The sequence below is a fragment of the Gadus morhua genome, chromosome 8, assembly GCF_902167405.1.
Source record: "Gadus morhua chromosome 8, gadMor3.0, whole genome shotgun sequence".
Taxonomy (NCBI): domain Eukaryota; kingdom Metazoa; phylum Chordata; class Actinopteri; order Gadiformes; family Gadidae; genus Gadus; species Gadus morhua.
The window spans coordinates 12,072,020-12,084,235 of NC_044055.1; positions in this window are offsets into that span (position 1 = coordinate 12,072,020).

Below are 12,216 nucleotides of genomic sequence, written 5' to 3' on the forward strand. Positions count from 1 at the left end.
CATTTCTGTGTAACTTTTTGTGCTGCCTTCTTGGCCAGGATCCTCTTGAAAAAGAGATTTTTATCTCAATGAGAATTTCCCTGGTTAAATAAAGGACAATAAATAAATAAATCAAATAAAAACACCTCCAGCGCCCGTGAGGGCTCAACCCCACAACCAGGCAGAGAGAAGAGACAGACACAGGCAGGAGAGGCTGCCATGAAGAAGGTTGGAAGAAGCTGGAGGACAAAGAGGAGCCAACATGGCAGCCTCCAGCTGAGTGGTTACATCTTGCAGCCTTACCTGAAATTTTTAACGTGTCTTTGAGTGTTTCTGAACAATATTTCTCATTGTTACAATAATAACTAGAACTGCAAGCAGTTATGCAGGGGTCCAAGAAGTGTGCATTTCGCCGGCACAACGCGACAAGAAATGTGCGTTTCGCCGGCACAAAGCGAAGCATGTGTTCAAAACGCTACCCTGAACCTGTGGATACAAAGGATTTGACTGTGGTAGGAGTAGCGAGAAGTCAGTGTAGCGTTTTCGCTGCGAAATTTTGTAGAAGATATACAATTTCCTCGTTTATTGCGCCCCCTAATGGCGAAATGTTCCGAAATTTTTATCGAACGACAGTAAGGTTAGCACCAACATGTGTGTAAAATGTGGACTCGATCCGATGTGTAATTTTGAATTTCTTTGGATTTTTGATATTCCACGTCTAATTTAGCTAATAAACCAATATTCAAAACGCTACCGTTTCGTTATCGAAGGACGGATCAAAAAGGTGTTTTCATGCATTCTTTGCGTGTGCGTCTGAAGATGTCGTGTGCAAAGTTTGGTGTCGATTGGTCAAGAAATGTGGGAGGAGTAGGGAAAAAACAGTTTTGCGGTTTTCGCGATTTAGCGAAAAATATTCCCAGACGCAAATGGGCGTGGCCTAGGCCAAAAGATGCAGCAGACTCCAGTGCATCTGTGTGTACACGTTTTTGGACTCTGGGAGGTTCGGTGTGGGAGTTATAGCCGCAAACGCGTATTCCTTGGTATAGCGCCACCTAGTGGCCGGCGTGTCTGGATTTTGTTATCTGAGTAGCGGTGCCGATTCTGGATCTAGTCATGCAATTGGCGCGTGTGCACCATTTACGGTTTGGGCTGTGGTTCCACTTTCACCGCGGGAAGTATAATAAAAATCCTTACAAAAACAATAGGGATCCAACCTGTTGGCTTGGACCCCTAATAATAATAGGAAAAATCCTTACAAAAACAATAGGGATCCAACCTGTTGGCTTGGACCCCTAATAAAAATCCTTACAAAAACAATAGGGATCCAACCTGTTGGCTTGGACCCCTAATAATAGGAAAAATCCTTACAAAAACAATAGGGATCCAACCTGTTGGCTTGGACCCCTAATAATAATAATAATCCTTACAAAAACAATAGGGATCCAACCTGTTGGCTTGGACCCCTAACAAGAAATGTGCGTTTCGCCGGCACAAAGCGAAGCATGTGTTCAAAACGCTACCCTGAACCTGTGGATACAAAGGATTTGACTGTGGTAGGAGTAGCGAGAAGTTAGTGTAGCGTTTTCGCGGCGAAATTTTGTAGAAGATATACAATTTCCTCGTTTATTGCGCCCCCTAATGGCGAAATTTTCCGAAATTTTTATCGAACGACATTAAGGTTAGCACCAACATGTGTGTTAAATTTGGACTCGATCCGATGTGTAATTTTGGAATTTTTTGGATTTTTGATTTTCCACGTCTAATTTAGCTCATAAACCAATATTCAAAACGCTACCGTTTCGTCGTCGAAGGTCGCATCAAAAAAGTGTTTCCTGCATTCTTTGCGCGTGCGTCTGAAGATGTCGTGTGCAAAGTTTGGTGTCGATTGGTCAAGAAATGTGGGAGGAGTAGGGAAAAAGCATTTTTGCGGTTTTCGCGATTTTGCGAAAAAAAATTATAGACGCAAATGGGCGTGGCCTATGCCAAAAGATGCAGCAGACTCCAGTGAATCTGTGCGTACAAGTTTTTGACTGTGGGAGGTTCGGTGTGGGAGTTATTGCCCCAAACGCGTCTGTCCTTGGTATAGCGCCACCTAGTGGCCGGCGCGTCTGGATTTGGTTATCTGAGTAGCGGTGCCGGACCTGGATCTAGTCATGCAATTGGCGCGTGTGCACCATTTACGGTTTGGGCTGTAGTCCCACAAGTACGGGGGGAAGAATAATAATAATAATAACTAGAACTGCAAGCAGTTATGCAGGGGTCCAAGAAGTGTGCATTTCGCCGGCACAACGCGACAAGAAATGTGCGCTTCGCCGGCACAACGCGAAGCATGTGTTCAAAACGCTACCCTGAACCTGTGGATACAAAGGATTTGACTGTGGTAGGAGTAGCGAGAAGTCAGTGTAGCGTTTTCGCGGCGAAATTTTGTAGACGATATACAATTTCCTCGTTTATTGCGCCCCCTAATGGCGAATTTTTCCGAATTTTTTATCGAACAACGTTAAGGTTAACACCAACATGTGTGTAAAATTTGGACTCGATCCGATGTCTAATTTTGGATTTCTTTGGATTTTTGATATTCCACGTCTAATTTAGCTAATAAACCAATATTCAAAACGCTACCGTTTCGTCGTCGAAGGTCGGATCAAAAAAGTGTTTCATGCATTCTTTGCGTGTGTGTCTGAAGATGTCGTGTGCAAAGTTTGGTGTCGATTGGTCAAGAAATGTGGGAGGAGTAGCGAAAAAACAGTTTTGCGGTTTTCGCGATTTTGCGAAAAAAAATTATAGACGGAAATGGGCGTGGCCTATGCCAAAAGATCCAGCAGACTCCAGTGAATATGTGCGTACAAGTTTTTGACTGTGGGAGGTTCGGTGTGGGAGTTATAGCCCCAAACGCGTCTTTCCTTGGTATAGCGCCACCTAGTGGCCGGTGTGTCTGGATTTGGTTATCTGAGTAGCGGTGCCGGACCTGGTTCTAGTCATGTAATCGGCGCGTGTGCACCATTTACGGTTTGGGCTGTAGTCCCACAAGTACGGGGGGAAGTATAATAATAATAGGAAAATCCTTACAAAAACAATAGGGATCCAACCTGTTGGCTTGGACCCCTAACTAGAACTGCAAGCAGTTATGCAGGGGTCCAAGTAGTGTGCATTTCGCCGGCACAACGCGACAAGAAATGTGCGTTTCGCCGGCACAACGCGAAGCAAGTATTCAAAACGCTACCGTGAACAACATGTGGATATAAAGGTTTTGACTGTGGGAGCTTCGGTGTGGGAGTTATAGCCTAAAACGCTTTTTCAGAACATTGGCCAAATAGGAGATAGACAATGTCGTAGTTTTCTGGCGCCGCCCTGTGGCGAAATCTTCCAAAGACAATTTTCCTTTGCCAAATAACTCCCGCCCACATTAATAATTCTTGGCCATATTTTCTATATAGACTCGGGTTTGCCCCTTGATGGTTTCCCTTGAGTTTGAAGAACATTCCTTCAGCCAATTAGAAGATATACAATTTCCTCGTTTATTGCGCCCCCTAATGGCGAACTTTTCCGAAATTTTTATCGAACGACATTAAGGTTAGCACCAACATGTGTGTAAAATTTGGACTCGATCCGATGTCTAATTTTGGATTTCTTTGGATTTTTGATATTCCACGTCTAATTTAGCTAATATACCAATATTCAAAACGCTACCGTTTCGTCGTCAAAGGTCGCATCAAAAGAGTGTTTCGTGCATTCTTTGCGTGTGCGTCTGAAGATGTCGTGTGCAAAGTTTGGTGTTGATTGGTCGAGAAATGTGGGAGGAGTAGCGAAAAAACAGTTTTGCGGTTTTCGCGATTTTGCGAAAAAAAATTCCAGACGCAAATGGGCGTGGCCTATGCCAAAAGATGCAGCAGACTCCAGTGAATATGTGTGTACAAGGTTTTGAATGTGGGAGGTTCGGTGTGGGAGTTATAGCCCCAAACGCGTCTTTCCTTGGTATAGCGCCACCTAGTGGCCGGCGTGTCTGGATTTTGTCGTCTGCGTAGTCCGAAGGGATCTGGATCTAGTCATGCAATTGGCGTGTCGGCACCATTTACGGTCTGGGCTGTGGTACCACTTCTAGTTGGGAATAATAATAACTAGAACTGCAAGCAGTTATGCAGGGGTCCAAGAAGTGTGCATTTCGCCGGCACAACGCGACAAGAAATGTGCGTTTCGCCGGCAGAACGCGAAGCAAGTATTCAAATCGCTACCCTGAACCTGTGGATATAAAGGTTTTGACTGTGGGAGCTTCGGTGTGGGAGTTATAGCCTAAAACTCGTTTTCAGAACATTCCATTGGCCAAATAGGAGATAGACAATGTCGTCGTTTTTTGGCGCCGCCCTGTGGCGACATTTTCCAAAGACAATTTTCCTTTGCCAAATAACTCCCGCCCCACATTAATAATTCTTGCCCATATTTTCTATATAGACTCGGGTTTGCCCCTTGATGGTTCCCTTATAGTTTGAATAACATTCCTCTGGCCAATTAGAAGATATACAATTTCCTCGTTTATTGCGCCCCCTAATGGCGAAAAATTCAGTTTTTTTTATTCAACGCCATTAAGGGTAACACTGACATGCGTCTAAAATTTGGGCTTGATCCGATGTCTAATTTTGGTATTTTTTGAATTTTTGCGTTTCGGCGTAAAACGTAGCTAATAAACCAATGTTCAAAACGCTACCGTTTCGTCGTCGAGGGTCGGATCAAAAAAGTGTTCGAGCATTCTTTGCGTGTGCGTCTGAAGATGCCGTGTGCAAAGTTTGGTGTCGATTGGTCAAGAAATGTGGGAGGAGTAGGGAAAAAACAGTTTTGCGGTTTTTGCGATTTTGCGAAAAAAAATTATAGACGCAAATGGGCGTGGCCTATGCCAAAAGATGCAGCAGACTCCAGTGCATATGTGCGTACAAGTTTTTGACTGTGGGAGGTTCGGTGTGGGAGTTATAGCCCCAAACGCGTATTCCTTGGTATAGCGCCACCTAGTGGCCGGCATGTCTGGATTTTGTCGTCTGCGTAGTCCCCACGGATCTGGATCTAGTCATGCAATTGGCGTGTCGGCACCATTTACGGTTTGGGCTGTGGGCACACTTTTAGGGAGGTAAGTATAATAATAATAATAAACACTACAAAAACAATAGGGATCCAACCTGTTGGCTTGGACCCCTAATAAGAAAAATCCTTACAAAAACAATAGGGATCCAACCTGTTGGCTTGGACCCCTAATAATAATAAACACTACAAAAACAATAGGGATCCAACCTGTTGGCTTGGACCCCTAACTAGAACTGCAAGCAGTTATGCAGGGGTCCAAGAAGTGTGCATTTCGCCGGCACAACGCGACAAGAAATGTGCATTTCGCCGGCACAACGCGAAGCAAGTATTCAAAACGCTACCGTGAACAACATGTGGATATAAAGGTTTTGACTGTGGGAGCTTCGGTGTGGGAGTTATAGCCTAAAACGCGTTTTCAGAACATTGGCCAAATAGGAGATAGACAATGTCGTCGTTTTTTTGGCGCCGCCTGTGGCGAAGTTTTCCAAAGACAATTTTCTTTGCCAAATAACTCCCGCCCAACATTAATAATTCTTGGCCATATTTTCTATTATAGACTTCGGGTTTGCCCCTTGATGGTTTCCCTTGAGTTTGAAGAACATTCCTTTGGCCAATTAGAAGATATACAATTTCCTCGTTTATTGCGCCCCCTAATGGCGAAATTTTCCGAATTTTTATTCGAACGTCATTAAGGGTTAGCACCAACATGTGTGTTAAATTTGGACTCGATCCGATGTCTAATTTTGGATTTTTTTGGATTTTTGATTTCCACGTCTAATTTAGCTAATAACCAATATTCAAAACGCTAACCGTTCGTCGTCGAAGGTCGGATCAAAAAGTGTTCGAGCATTCTTTGCGTGTGCGTCTGAAGATGCCGTGTGCAAAGTTTGGTGTCGATTGGTCAAGAAATGTGGAGGAGTAGGGAAAAAAACTAGTTTTGCGTTTTTCGCGATTTTGCGAAAAAAAATTATTGACGCAAATGGGCGTGGCCTATGCCAAAAGATGCAGCAGACTCCAGTGAATATGTGCGTACAAGTTTTTGACTGTGGGAGGTTCGGTGTGGGAGTTATAGCCCCAAACGCGTATTCCTTGGTATAGCGCCACCTAGTGACCGGCGTGGCTGGATTTTGTCGTCTGCGTACACATCACAGACCTGGATCTAGTCATGCAATTGGCGTGTCGGTACCATTTACGGTTTGGGGTGTGGGCCAACTTTTACGGAAGGAAGTATAACTAGAACTGCAAGCAGTTATGCAGGGGTCCAAGAAGTGTGCATTTCGCCGGCACAACGCGACAAGAAATGTGCGTTTCGCCGGCACAAAGCGAAGCATGTGTTCAAAACGCTACCCTGAACCTGTGGATACAAAGGATTTGATTGTGGTAGGAGTAGCGAGAAGTCAGTGTAGCGTTTCACGGTGAAATTTTGTAGAAGATATACAATTTCCTCGTTTATTGCGCCCCCTAATGGCGAAATTTTCCGAAATTTTTATCGAACGACATTAAGGTTAGCACCAACATGTGTGTAAAATTTGGACTCGATCCGATTCTAATTTTGGATTTCTTTGGGATGTTTGATATTCCACGTCTAATTTAGCTAATAACCAATATTCAAAACGCTACCGTTTCGGTCGTCAAAGGTCGCATCAAAAGAGTGTTTCGCTGCATTCTTTGCGTGTGCGTCTGAAGATGTCGTGTGCAAAGTTTGGTGTTGATTGGTCGAGAAATGTGGGAGGAGTAGCGAAAAAACAGTTTTTGCGGTTTTCGCGATTTTGCGAAAAAAAATTCTAGACGCAAATGGGCGTGGCCTATGCCAAAAGATGCAGCAGACTCCAGTGAATATGTGTGTACAAGGTTTTGAATGTGGGAGGTTCGGTGTGGGAGTTATAGCCCCAAACGCGTCTTTCCTTGGTATAGCGCCACCTAGTGGCCGGCGTGTCTGGATTTTGTTATCTGAGTAGCGTGCCGGACCTGGATCTAGTCATGCAATTGCGTGTCGGCACCATTTACGGTTTGGGCTTTGGGCCCACTTTTTAGCGCGGGAAGTATCATACTAGAACTGCAAGCAGTTATGCGGGGTCCAAGAAGTGTGCATTTCGCCGGCACAAACGCGACAAGAAATGTGCGTTTCGCCGGCACAAAGCGAAGCATGTGTTCAAAACGCTACCCTGAACCTGTGATTACAAAGGATTTGACTGTGTAGGAGTAGCGAGAAGTCAGTGTAGCGTTTTCGCGGCGAAATTTTGTAGAAGATATACAATTCCTCGTTTATTGCGCCCCCTAATGGCGAAATTTTCCGAAATTTTTATCGAACGACATTAAGTTAGCACCAACATGGGTGTAAAACTTGGAGTTCGATCCGATGTGTAATTTGATTTTCTCGGGATTTTTGGATATTCACGTCTAATTTAGCTAATAAACCAATATTTCAAACGCTACCGTTTCGTCTCAAAGGCGCATCAAAAAAGTGTTTCGTGCATTCTTTGCGTGTGCGTCTGAAGATGTCGTGTGCAAAGTTTGGTGTCGATTGGTCAAGAGATGTGGGAGGAGTAGCGAAAAAACAGTTTTGCGGTTTTCGCGATTTAGCGAAAAATATTCCTAGACGCAAATGGGCGTGGCCTAGGCCAAAAGATGCAGCAGACTCCAGTGCATCTGTGTGTAGAAGTTTTTGGACTCTGGGAGGTTCGGTGTGGGAGTTATAGCCGCAAACGCGTATTCCTTGGTATAGCGCCACCTAGTGGCCGGCGTGTCTGGATTTTGTTATCTGAGTAGCGGTGCCGATTCTGGATCTAGTCATGCAATTGGCGCGTGTGCACCATTTACGGTTTGGGCTGTGGTTCCACTTTCACCGCGGGAAGTATAATAAAAATCCTTACAAAAACAATAGGGATCCAACCTGTTGGCTTGGACCCCTAATAATAAAAAAATCCTTACAAAAACAATAGGGATCCAACCTGTTGGCTTGGACCCCTAATAATAATAAACACTACAAAAACAATAGGGATCCAACCTGTTGGCTTGGACCCCTAACTAGAACTGCAAGCAGTTATGCAGGGGTCCAAGAAGTGTGCATTTCGCCGGCACAACGCGACAAGAAATGTGCATTTCGCCGGCACAACGCGAAGCAAGTATTCAAAACGCTACCGTGAACAACATGTGGATATAAAGGTTTTGACTGTGGGAGCTTCGGTGTGGGAGTTATAGCCTAAAACGCGTTTTCAGAACATTGGCCAAATAGGAGATAGACAATGTCGTCGTTTTTTGGCGCCGCCCTGTGGCGAAATTTTCCAAAGACAATTTTCCTTTTCCAAATAACTCCCGCCCAAATTAATAATTCTTGACCATGATTTTTACATAGACTCGGGTTTGCCCCTTGATGGTTCCCTCATAGTTTGAAGAACATTCCTTTGGCCAATTAGAAGATATACAATTTCCTCGTTTATTGCGCCCCCTAATGGTCGAATTTTCCGAAATTTTTATCGAACGACATTAAGGTTAGCACCAACATGTGTGTAAAATTTGGACTCGATCCGATGTCTCATTTTGGATTTCTTTGGATTTTTGATATTCCACGTCTAATTTAGCTAATAACCAATATTCAAAACGCTACGTTTCGTCGTCGAAGGTCGGATCAAAAAGTGTTCATGCATTCCTTTGCGTGTGCGTCTGAAGATGTCGTGTGCAAAGTTTGGTGTTGATTGGTCGAGAAATGTGGAGGAGTAGGGAAAAAAACAGTTTTGCGGTTTTCGCGATTTTGCGAAAAAAAATTCTAGACGCAAATGGGCGTGGCCTATGCCAAAAGATGCAGCAGGACTCCAGTGAATATGTGTGTACAAGTTTTTGAATGTGGGAGGTTCGGTGTGGGAGTTATAGCCCCAAACGCGTATTCCTTGGTATAGCGCCACCTAGTGGACCGGCGTGTCTGGATTTTGTCGTCTGCAGTAGCCGAGCCGACCTGGATCTAGTCATGCAATTGGCGTGTCGGTACCATTTACGGTTTGGGGTGTGGGCCAACTTTTACGGAAGGAAGTATAACTAGAACTGCAAGCAGTTATGCAGGGGTCCAAGAAGTGTGCATTTCGCCGGCACAACGCGACAAGAAATGTGCGTTTCGCCGGCACAAAGCGAAGCATGTGTTCAAAACGCTACCCTGAACCTGTGGATACAAAGGATTTGATTGTGGTAGGAGTAGCGAGAAGTCAGTGTAGCGTTTTCACGGTGAAATTTTGTAGAAGATATACAATTTCCTCGTTTATTGCGCCCCCTAATGGCGAATTTTTCCGAAATTTTTATCGAACGACATTAAGGTTAGCACCAACATGTTTGTAAAATGTGGACTCGATCCGATGTCTAATTTTGGATTTCTTTGGATTTTTGATATTCCACGTCTAATTTAGCTAATAAACCAATATTCAAAACGCTACCGTTTCGTCGTCAAAGGTCGCATCAAAAAAGTGTTTCGTGCATTCTTTGCGTGTGCGTCTGAAGATATCGTGTGCAAAGTTTGGTGTCGATTGGTCAAGAAATGTGGGAAGAGTAGGGAAAAAACTGTTTTGCGGTTTTTGCGATTTTGCGAAAAAAAATTATAGACGCAAATGGGCGTGGCCTATGCCAAAAGATGCAGCAGACTCCAGTGAATCTGTGTGTACAAGGTTTTGAATGTGGGAGGTTCGGTGTGGGAGTTATAGCCTCAAACGCGTATTCCCTGGTATAGCGCCACCTAGTGGCCGGCGTGTCTGGATTTGGTCGTCTGCTTAGAACTCAGGGAGCTGGATCTAGTCATGCAATTGGCGTGTCGGCACCATTTACGGTTTTGGCTGTGGACCCACTTCTAGGGGGAATAATAATAAAAAATCCTTACAAAACAATAGGGATCCAATCCTGTTGGCTTGGACCCCTAACAAGAAGTGTGCATTTCGCCGGCACAACGCGACAAGAAATGTGCATTTCGCCGGCACAACGCGAAGCAAGTATTCAAAACGCTACCGTGAACAACATGTGGATATAAAGGTTTTGACTATGGGAGCTTCGGTGTGGGAGTTATAGCCTAAAACGCGTTTTCAGAACATTGGACAAATAGGAGATAGACAATGTCGTCGTTTTTTTTGGCGCCGCCCTGTGGCGAAATTTTCCAAAGACAATTTTCCTTTGCCAAATAACTCCCGCCCACATTAATAATTCTTGGCCATATTTTCTACATAGACTCGGGTTTGCCCCTTGATGGTTTCCCTTGAGTTTGAAGAACATTCCTTTGGCCAATTAGAAGATATACAATATCCTCGTTTATTGCGCCCCCTAATGGTGAAATTTTCTGAAATTTTTATCGAACGTCATTTAGGTTAGCACCAACATGTGTGTAGAATTTGGACTCGATCCGATGTCTAATTTTGGATATTTTGGGATTTTTAATTTTCCACGTCTAATTTAGCTAATAAACCAATATTCAAAACTCTACCGTTTCGTCGTCGAAGGTCGGATCAAAAAAGTGTTTCGTGCATTCTTTGCGTGTGCGTGTGAAGATGTCGTGTGCAAAGTTTGGTGTCGATTGGTCAAGAAATGTGGGAGGAGTAGCGAAAATACAGTTTTGCGGTTTTCGCGATTTTGCGAAAAAAAATTGTAGACGCAAATGGGCGTGGCCTATGCCAAAAGATGCAGCAGACTCCAGTGAACATGTGTGTACAAGGTTTTGAATGTGGGAGGTTCGGCGTGGGAGTTATAGCCCCAAACGCGTCTTTCCTTGGTATAGCACCACCTAGTGGCCGGCGTGTCTGGATTTTGTTATCTGAGTAGCGGTGCCGGACCTGGATCTAGTCATGCAATTGGCGTGTCGGCACCATTTACGGTTTGGGCTGTGGGCCCACTTTTAGCGCGGGAAGTATAATAACTAGAACTGCAAGCAGTTATGCAGGGGTCCAAGAAGTGTGCATTTCGCCGGCACAACGCGACAAGAAATGTGCGTTTCGCCGGCACAAAGCGAAGCATGTGTTCAAAACGCTACCCTGAACCTGTGGATACAAAGGATTTGACTGTGGTAGGAGTAGCGAGAAGTCAGTGTAGCGTTTTCGCGGCGAAATTTTGTAGAAGATATACAATTTCCTCGTTTATTGTGCCCCCTAATGGCGAAATTTTCCGAAATTTTTATCGAACGACATTAAGGTTAGCACCAACATGTGTGTAAAATGTGGACTCGATCCGATGTCTAATTTTGGATTTCTTTGGATTTTTGATATTCCACGTCTAATTTAGCTAATATACCAATATTCAAAACGCTACCGTTTCGTCGTCAAAGGTCGCATCAAAAGAGTGTTTCGTGCATTCTTTGCGTGTGCGTCTGAAGATGTCGTGTGCAAAGTTTGGTGTTGATTGGTCGAGAAATGTGGGAGGAGTAGCGAAAAAACAGTTTTGCGGTTTTCGCGATTTTGCGAAAAAAAATTCCAGACGCAAATGGGCGTGGCCTATGCCAAAAGATGCAGCAGACTCCAGTGAATATGTGGTACAAGTTTTTGACTGTGGGAGGTTCGGTGTGGGAGTTATAGCCCCAAACGCGTATTCCTGGTATAGCGCCACCTAGTGGCCGGCCGGTGGTCTGGATTTTGTTATCTGCGTAGTCCGGTGCCGATCTGATCTAGTCATGCAATTGGCGGGTCGGCACCATTTACGGTCTGGGCTGTGGTACCACTTCTAGTTGGGAATAATAATAATAATAAGAAAAATCCTTACAAAAACAATAGGGATCCAACCTGTTGGCTTGGACCCCTAATAATAATAAACACTACAAAAACAATAGGGATCCAACCTGTTGGCTTGGACCCCTAACTAGAACTGCAAGCAGTTATGCAGGGGTCCAAGAAGTGTGCATTTCGCCGGCACAACGCGACAAGAAATGTGCATTTCGCCGGCACAACGCGAAGCAAGTATTCAAAACGCTACCGTGAACAACATGTGGATATAAAGGTTTTGACTGTGGGAGCTTCGGTGTGGGAGTTATAGCCTAAAACGCGTTTTCAGAACATTGGCCAAATAGGAGATAGACAATGTCGTCGTTTTTTGGCGCCGCCCTGTGGCGAAATTTTCCAAAGACAATTTTCCTTTTCCAAATAACTCCCGCCCAAATTAATAATTCTTGACCATGATTTTTACATAGACTCGGGTTTGCCCCTTGATGGTTCC